At 38.1% G+C, this 9,221-nt stretch overlaps 1 long non-coding RNA gene across 1 annotated transcript; it reads left to right on the plus strand.

Annotated features, from left to right (window-relative positions):
* The first annotated feature begins 6,567 nt into the window (after positions 1–6,567).
* LOC129347789 (uncharacterized) lies at positions 6,568–7,950 on the plus strand. The gene is made up of 2 exons (XR_008600048.1): positions 6,568–7,611; positions 7,726–7,950. It is a non-coding gene; the product is annotated as an uncharacterized LOC129347789 (long non-coding RNA).
* The last annotated feature ends 1,271 nt before the right edge of the window (positions 7,951–9,221 follow it).

The raw sequence follows: 9,221 nt of genomic DNA on the forward strand, positions 1-9,221 counted from the left end.
ATTCACAGCAAAGTGGCATCATATCAGAAGGGGAGTTGGGGGATGGATGAGTAAGTGGGAAGGAAGAGAACAGAAACACACTGAGGAGGGAGAAGCAGAGATTAGAGGTAAACAAAGGGTTAAAGAATGAAGTGCGATAGAGAAAGGGGGATATAGATTCTATAGCAGGAAGGAAAGGGAATTGGTACAGAAAAAGTGGGAGTGAAGTAGAAAGAGAGACATTCTGAGGAAAGCAAATGAGAAAAAGCAGACAGCAGTGCGCTTGGTTCATACAGAGTCCAAAAGGTAAACCACAGCGAGGTAGAATAGATGATGCATGAACCAAGTAGCAGTGGTGATATTTGTATAATTTCTTTGTTTCTTATTGTCTTTGTTTGCAATTCATAACTGGATTTTTATTTTTATATATATATATATATATATATATATATATATATATATATATATATATATATATATATATATATATATATATGTGTATATATATATGTATGTGTGTATATATATATATATATATATATATATATATATATATATATATATATATATATATACATATATATATACATATAGCAGCAGCTTCCCTGCTCATCTGACTGCTAAGCAGACAAGTTAAAAGGTGGTCCTTTTATTCTGCACCCACAAATCTTTGGAGATAGGTATTATCTTCTTCTCCCTGTGTGCCGCTGTAATACACAGTAGTGATTCATAGTCTTCTCTTTGTGGCTGCGTTTCAGTGTGGATAGTTGTAAATTAATATCTCTACCCCTGCTTCTGTCTTTTCCATCTTGCACTCTGCTACTCTGTACCTCCTATATCAGTACAGGTCCAATTGGCCCGCGAATGACTCTGTGTCTGATTAAGACTTGCCAGTCGCTGATTTTTATTGGCTGTGTAATGGTGCAGAACCTAAACATTTATCAGGGTCGATGGGCTGTGTGTAGTACAAGCTATTAGGGAATGCAGAGGAGGCAAGTGGGTGTAGAAAGTTTGAACAAGCACTAGATGTCAGAATGAACTGTCACCTCTGAAGGGAAATTAAAGATGTCACCACTAAGAAATAGTTGGTTTTTGCTGCAGTGTGGCCTGGCTCTGTCTGATTTGCATTAATGACAAACTGCTAGGAAGTTGGTGCAGTATGGCAAAAAAATATTTTGTATTCAAATGTTGCAGATTACAAGTGCTGTATCCTCACAATGGAAAATCGCTTAACATAAAGAAAACTAATAGTGAAATGTAAACAAGAAAAGTTACCTGGTCTGTTTTTCAAAGTTCTAATAGCCTCACCCTGACTAACCCTGTGTTAAGCTGGCCTACCTGGCAAAAAATAGGAAAAATTTATCAGTTTTTTTGGTTCAGGTGCATTGTGTCCTCACCCAGGTGCTGGCTGTCCCACTGCTCTGGTTGACAAATCTGAGTATAATCCACTAATGTTCTTAATCCGGGGGTCACATTAAAAAATGGATGAGAAATTAATCTGCTGTCAGGTCTGTCAGGTATATTTTGTCAGTGCCAGTGCTTATTTTCAACCAAATCCGTCTGTATGGGCCAATATGACCTAACTACCAACCAAATCAGCCAGCCAGATCCCTCTGTGCAGACTATAACAAATGTTCTCTGTCCTTTTGTCCTTGCACTGTGGAGATTTCATTATTGTGGTGAAGTTTAAAGACAAAAACACCCATCACACAAACCACAAAACGGAAAGTTTGCTTTGAGTTGCTGTAGATCACAGGGGTGAGGAGAGAGAGGAATTAATATGGCTGGAGACAGAGAAACCTACTTTACAGCCAGAACAGAGTGGAGGCTTTTTGCTCTTCTGGCCGACAGAAAGTTAGAAACTTGGTCACACTGAGCAAATGTGTTACTGCCTCCTCCTCCACATGGATGCAAGCATCGAGTGCATTTTGTTTCAATGTTTGCCATATCTGCCTATGCCATGCCATGCTGTGCAAATGTGCTGCCGTATCCGGGCTAATTTCATTGCTTCTGGCTGAGTGGATCAAAAAGACCCGCATTCTCTGTTTTGCCTTCTGTTTGCTCTCCCCTCTTCATGCAGTAATGTGCGCAAAAGGCAGAATTAAAGCAGCGCTCCCCCAATGCAGGCCTTCTCCTCTCAGATTGGTAACAGAGGAGAAATTGGGAGGACATGCTTGTTTTGGGGCAGAAGGATTGCAGGATTCACTCTCAGGTGAAAGTTCTGGATTAATCTGTCATATTTTCTGCAAAGGCCACACAGAGCAGGTCGTGCTGCAAGAAAACCACTGATATGTGGGTTCTTCCTCTAGTCAGAATCATGTTTATGCAATTACACTATATTCAGGTGGATAGTTTTGATTATAGTGCACGAAGACAGCCATGTAGATAAATGGATACCAGGAGTTTCAATTGTCTCGTTCATTTTTTTATTATTGGTTTGTTTTGAACTCATTTAAAGTGTCCTTCTCTAACACCTCATTCCAGGACATAGTGTATGATCAAATTGTCATCAAAGTAAAAACTACAGGCAAACACAATGTGCTTAAACTAATAACACACAGTCAATTATAATCTTTTGTGTTGGACTTCCATAATGTTCTGGAGAAATTTTCTTCCTTATAGAGCTGCTTCTGCTCACCCATTCTTAGGATGTCTAGTGTGAATGACTTGCTGAGGTCCTTCTGTTGCATCTCTGTTGAGTTAACTTCTGAATATTGTTTCAAGCTGTTCTGTACTTTATATATTTCAGTATTTTTTGGTCATTTTCCAAAGACATCTTCCAATTTCTTTGAGCTTCTGCTGGGCAGCCAACTTATATTAACCTTCATAAACATCCAAATTCATTTTCCCCTTGATGGTAGCAAGCTGTCCAGTCCCAGAGGCAGCAAAGCAGCCACAAATCATGACACACCTTCCACCATTTGTCACCGGTGAGATGATGTTTTCATGCTTTTAGTTTCATCAGTCTACAGAGCAGTTTCCCAGTAGTACTGACGAGTGTCAGGGTGCTCTGTGGAAAACTTTAGGCCAGCAGTGACGCTTATAGGCCTCCATACTGGTGACATATGTGGATGGAGATATTAAGTTTTCCATGAATGTGATATCCCAGAAACTTCAAATTTGGCACAAACATTAACTGGGACTCAAGGATGGATTAGTTAGATTTTAATGGTCAAAGACAAATGAAATGTGAAGGTCACTGTGACTTTACAAAACACGTTTATGACCATAACTCCACTGTTAATATGATGTCTGAGGAATGCCTTGAGGGAATTCCTTTAAACTTGACACAAATGTTCATTTGGACTCAGCAATGAACTGATTCAATTTTGCTGGACTAAAGGTCAAGGTCACTGTGACCTGTCTGTCCCATTTTTGTACCCTTTTTTTTTGTTAAATCAGGAATGCCTTCAGAGATTTTATTGTATTTGAGAAAAATACACCCTTGAACAATAAACAAGAATTTGGTGTTCAAAAATCAAGGTCAGTGAGATCTCACAAAACATATTTGGCTAAAATGCAAGAATTTATACACTAATTTTGACAAATCTTTACACAACTGATAGGCTAAAATGAAGACATGACAGACTTTTATGTTCAAAAGGTCAAAGATTGAGTTTAGTGTGACCTCACAATACCTTTTATTAAATCTACCTGTCTGAAATCCTTTTATACATAGCTTATCTAAATGTGAACTGATGAATATGTAAATGTTTTAAGATGAATTTGTAACCCCTTTTCAGGTCTGTTGATCAATTCTTGTTTCAGAATTCATTTGAGGTCCCTTTTTGCGAGGCATAGTTCATGTTCGCAAATGCTTATTATGAATAGCAAACTCTAATGATTGCGGTCCATTTTTAAATAAATCAGCACAAATCAGCATAGCTCTCACCACACCTCCACCTTAATAATTCATTTGGGCTTCACATTTGTTAACCTCTGAATTAACTTTTGTTATTTGTCACTTTCCAACACCACAAATGTTTATTTTGTATATACTGTATATATGTATTCAGTATGTGTAAGAGTGATACAATAATATGTGTTATTAGCCAGAATACTTTGTGTTCGTAACTTAGATTGAGATCTGACCACATTTTCAGACAAATCAATACATAAATGCAAATATTAAAAAAAAAAAGTCAGCTACATTTCCTTGCCGGTCTAAGGTGGCTGCCATGATTATTAATAAAGATGTCAGCGCTTCAGCTCCATCATTCATATCTGCCAGTCTGGGCTCATCCCTCAAATATAATCACAGTCTGGTCATATATCACATCTCCAATTCCAAACCACACACACACACACACACACACACACACACGAAAAAAATACATTTTACATCCTTCTCATGAGAAAACAGCCAAGAGACACTATATGAGTAAATTAGCTCACTGAACCCCAAACTGCTCACTCAGTCTTCTCAGTTTCTCAGACAGACTCAGGCCTGCAGCTACACTGTAACTAGAACAAAAATGCTATATGTGTTACTGTAAACCTATAGAATTTAAAAGATTAATGTGAAAAACAGAATACATTTGTGAATTACAGACACAGACATGTCATTTTGATGGTCGCCTTCAGTGCTTGTAAAATGCAAATTTTTCTCCCTCAACCTCTTTGAATCTACACCAAGGAGACACAGCTGATGCTGTTAAGATTTTGATTCAACTGCTTTCAGTTTGAACACACTAAGCAACTGGTGCAACATGCTTGGCGACACGTAGATAACCTTATACCTAAATGTAACATGAAACCTTTATTTTTAGTTCCTGCTTGTCCTGAGTATTCATTGCAGTGAATATTTCTGTGCCTTTAAATTCAGATACATTGATGAGAGATACAAAGAAATTTTAACAAAATGTTTTCATAATTCATTTTGTCAACTAGATAATAGAACAGGCAAAGAGTATATGAACTCACACTAGGTGGTTTGTGGAGGTGAAAAATCTAATTAAGATTAATATATTCTTTATGTTTTATTGTTGATAATTCGGCTCACACAACACTGCTGAAAATGTCGATAGTGAACATTTTCAACTTATGTATTTCTCTGCACTTGCCGCATGTGGATGTTTTTTTGTTGTTTATCTTGAATCAAAGTGAGCAGATTTATGATGAAGAGCCCCACGCTGCTCATAAACGTGCTTTTTGTTTATGAGCCGAGTGCCTTCCTCTCCCACAGCACACAGCCAGCTGGGATACCTGTTCTCAATATGAAGGCGTTTCTTTACCTTTTGTCTCACATTAAGAGACGGCTTTAACAATACCTGCCTTCTCTCTGAGAACCCGCAATCACATAAAATTGAAGGTGTGCCTGCAGTGTTTCACCGTTAAGTCTTAAAATAGCTCACATGCAGCCTTGTTTTGTTCTTCTGCAGTTGTCAAGGAAGCTAAGGCCAACAGAGAAATGCACGGGTCCTCGAGGTTGCTTCATCTCCACACACAGTGTCTTAGATGTGTAAATCTGCCACTAGTTAATTGTCATGTGCATTTGTCATACCGGCAGACAGATGCTCTCCCTGTGGCCACTACCTGAGCTGTCATGAGCACAAAAAATGCAGAAACATACGTGTAATCTCTGCTGAGCTCCGCAACACTCACATGATGTAAATGCAGGACAGCATGCATAATTGCATTCAGACATACCCCAATAATTTTGCTGGATTTTGAATCTTGCAAGAAAAGAAAACCATCAAAAAATAATTGTGTCTAAATACTATACAGTGAATGTACAGGAGTAATAGAGATTACTTTATGATTTAACTTCATTTTGTGAATATTAAACCCTATTATTTTGCAGTAGGACACTTGAAGAGTAACGGAATGCAGGAAAAAGTAAAGGAGACAAACGTGCACACAGCTGTTATCTGCACTGCATCAGAGTGAAGTTGACAAACGGCTCTTCTTTCTTCTGTTTTTCTTTTTTCAAGTTCATGACTTAGGGAGAAATCTCGAGTCCCTGCTGAGTTGGAGATGGATGCGCAGGTGCCGTCGCTCTTCGATTTTCTCCCGTCTTTGCAGAGTCATCCTGGCAGGAAAATCATGAAGAGACCAGCCCTTCCTAGATCACCTGCAACGGTCAGCTGCAAATATTTCATCTTATCCCTGTGTGCCTTTATGTCTTTCTCACTTTCTCCCCCCTGTGTGGTCACATAGTTGAGCGCTTCTTTTTTTTCATCTTTCTGTGTTTTTTTTTTTCTTTTTTCTCCCCATCTTTTGTTTTCACTCTGACCTTCACACGGAGCACACAACCCTCCCCTCAGTTCAGGCTGCTTCCTTTCTTAAATAAGAGAAGAAGGGATGAGCGGAGCGCCAGAAAGGGCAGCTCCTTCTGTGTTCAGAATCATGATCACATTTTTGCCATCCCTGCAGAGTACAGGGGAAAGTCACATATTAAGTTCACAGTGAAGCCCTGTGAATGTACAACTCACTGTAAGAGTGAAGTTAGTGTCTGATTTGATGCATGCCATATAGACTAAAAGTTCCCTGTAGGCCTCTGCATTATAGAGCACAAGTATTGATGTGTCTTATGGAAGCAGCATCAGTATTGCAACACATTGCAGAGTGGTGAGATCCTGTACAAGGTTATGGAGGACTAAAAGTGCCAAAATTAAATAAATAAATACATCATTAAATAATTAATTAAATATGTCATTAATTAATTAAAATTGGAATTAAATATTTCATTAATTAATTAAAATTGGAATTAAATATGTCATTAATTAATTAAAATTGGAATTAAATACTTAAATGTGTTATTAAATAAATATATCATTAAATAATTAAATATGTCATTAATTAATTAAAATTGGCATTAAATATGTCATTAATTAATTAAAATTGGCATTAAATATGTCATTAATTAATTAAAATTGGAATTAAATACATAAATGTGTTATTAAATATGTCATTAATTTATTAAAATAACAATTATTTTAAGTAAAAAACATATTTCATTATTTCACTATTTAATTAATTATTTCATGGTCCTTGCGTTGCAGTGGATCATGAATTTATTTTATCTGTCAACCTCGCCCGTCAAAGTCGGTGGGCGGATCCTAACACCTGATTGGTTACCCTGCACATCAAGTCAAGGCAAATCGATTCCAGATAATGGATTGACGCAGAGCTTGTGAACACATTCCGATACACTGGGTGGCGCTATTCACCTCTACGTTGGTTTGGATACTCAATAAAACAAAACTTTATTAGCAACCGCTAAAGACTCGGTCCTCTTTCCCAAATGTTGATACATGCGGTGCAAGACAAATTTTCCTTTAGCATTTCCTTTAGCATCTACTCGGCGCGCCACGGCTCGTCTCGGTTTAGTTGTTTTTCCATTACATTGAGTACCACCTCATCGTGGGTTGAGTCGTCATAGCACGGTGGCCCGAAAGTCCCTTACCGTCATTTTTGTGCGACACAAACGCAATGCAACAATGTACATGGAGGCGATAGTACACCTGCTGCTCGGTCTGTGGCTTTCTGTCAGATTCAGAGTAATAGAAGAGTCGGAGAAAGCTGAGAGCGGCGAGTCGAAACACTCAGGAGACACACAGGAGAGTTTGGGAGGCGATACAGCAGTATCAAGCTGAAGACAAGAGGATATGAACGAGACGACATATAAGGGTAAGCTAATGCTAGTTCGCTAGCTATCGTGTATCAGTCCTGTGAACGACCCTGTAATGGCTGCAGTTTGTCGCTATTAGGTATTAAAATATGTATGCTGTGTATGTGTTTCAGATGCTCTCTGATGAGACTTCATGGGATTTACCTGAAGCAGCAGCACATGAGCCTGCAGTGGCACAAGGTGTAGAGGAGGAGGGCAGAGATGTACAGGATGCACTGATGCACTACGTGTCATGCAAAAGTTAAAAGTTGTTCTTCTTGTTATACTTCTGTTTTTCTGTCCCCGGACCGCTATTGTTTTCTTTAATGCAATTCTGACAATAAACTTTTGTAGATGTGTCTATGCTATTGTTTGTTTGTGAAGGTTAGCAAGATTAAATAAAAAATTAAACGCCAAAACATTAAAACAGCTGTTTTAAGAAAATTCCAGTTTGATAAATCAGTATTGCTTTGGTGTAATTCAGTCACCAGAATTATGAACCATAAAGGAGTTTGTGTTAAAACATGTTAAATCCCATTAAACACAAATACATTATTAGGGAATATAGAATTGTTTGGTTCAGACTGTTGACTCTTTTCCTACCAGTGTCTTAACAGACAAAATGAAAAGTTATGATGCAATCACATAAGTCACAAAATAGTTTATTAGTCAGCAGCAAAATCAAAACTATTTACAATGTGCAAAGTACAAACTGTGGTGGGCCTCTCCTACAGTGGAGGACTAAAAGTAAAACTATATACAACTACAGGTGCTGGTCATATAATTAGAATATCATGAAAAAAGTTGTTCATTATTTCAGTAATTCCATTCAAAAAGTGAAACTTGTATATTATACTCATTCATTACACAGAGACTGATATATTTCAAATGTTTATTTCTCTTAACTTTGATGATTATACCTGAATACTAACAAAAATCTCAAATTTGGTATCTCTGAAAATTAGAATATTGTAGAAAGGTTCAATATTGAAGACACCTCTAATCAGCTAATTAACTCAAAACACCTGCAAAGGCCTTTAAATGGTCTCTCAGCCTAGTTCTGTAGGCTACACAATCATGGGGAAGACTACTGACCTGACAGTTGTCCAAAAGACAAGCTTTTTCGTGATATTCTAATTATATGACCAGCACTTGTAAATCTCAAGTCTATGGGAGGTGGACTCGCTCACACTCGCCGGCTGCCCACTGCCTACCCAGCTACCCCAGCTGCCCCAGCACACCCAGGAATGACTGGTTGAAGGCAGTATTCTGGGCCAGCTTCATTCTCTCTTGCCTCGCTGAGGAGCAACCAGATGTTCTCATCATGCTGGGCATGACTCCACTCCTCCTCAGTCTGCATCTCCACAAGTACGCTAGGAAGGTCCAATTTTCTGTGGCCCCCTTTCCTCTTGCCTAGACCAAAGACAGAAAAGTGATCAGAGTCAGCTTTAATGGCCAAGTAAGTACACAATATACACAGAATTTGGTTTCGGCTGTTGGTGTCATCCTAGGAATATGGAAGAGAATAATAAAAAATAAACAATAGAAAGAGGAACAGGGAGGAAAAAGAAATAGTAGTAAAATAGAACACAATATAAACAGAAATGTACAGCTAGACTGGAATGTATGA

Source organism: Amphiprion ocellaris, chromosome 20 (assembly GCF_022539595.1).
Source record: "Amphiprion ocellaris isolate individual 3 ecotype Okinawa chromosome 20, ASM2253959v1, whole genome shotgun sequence".
Taxonomy (NCBI): Eukaryota; Metazoa; Chordata; class Actinopteri; family Pomacentridae; genus Amphiprion; species Amphiprion ocellaris.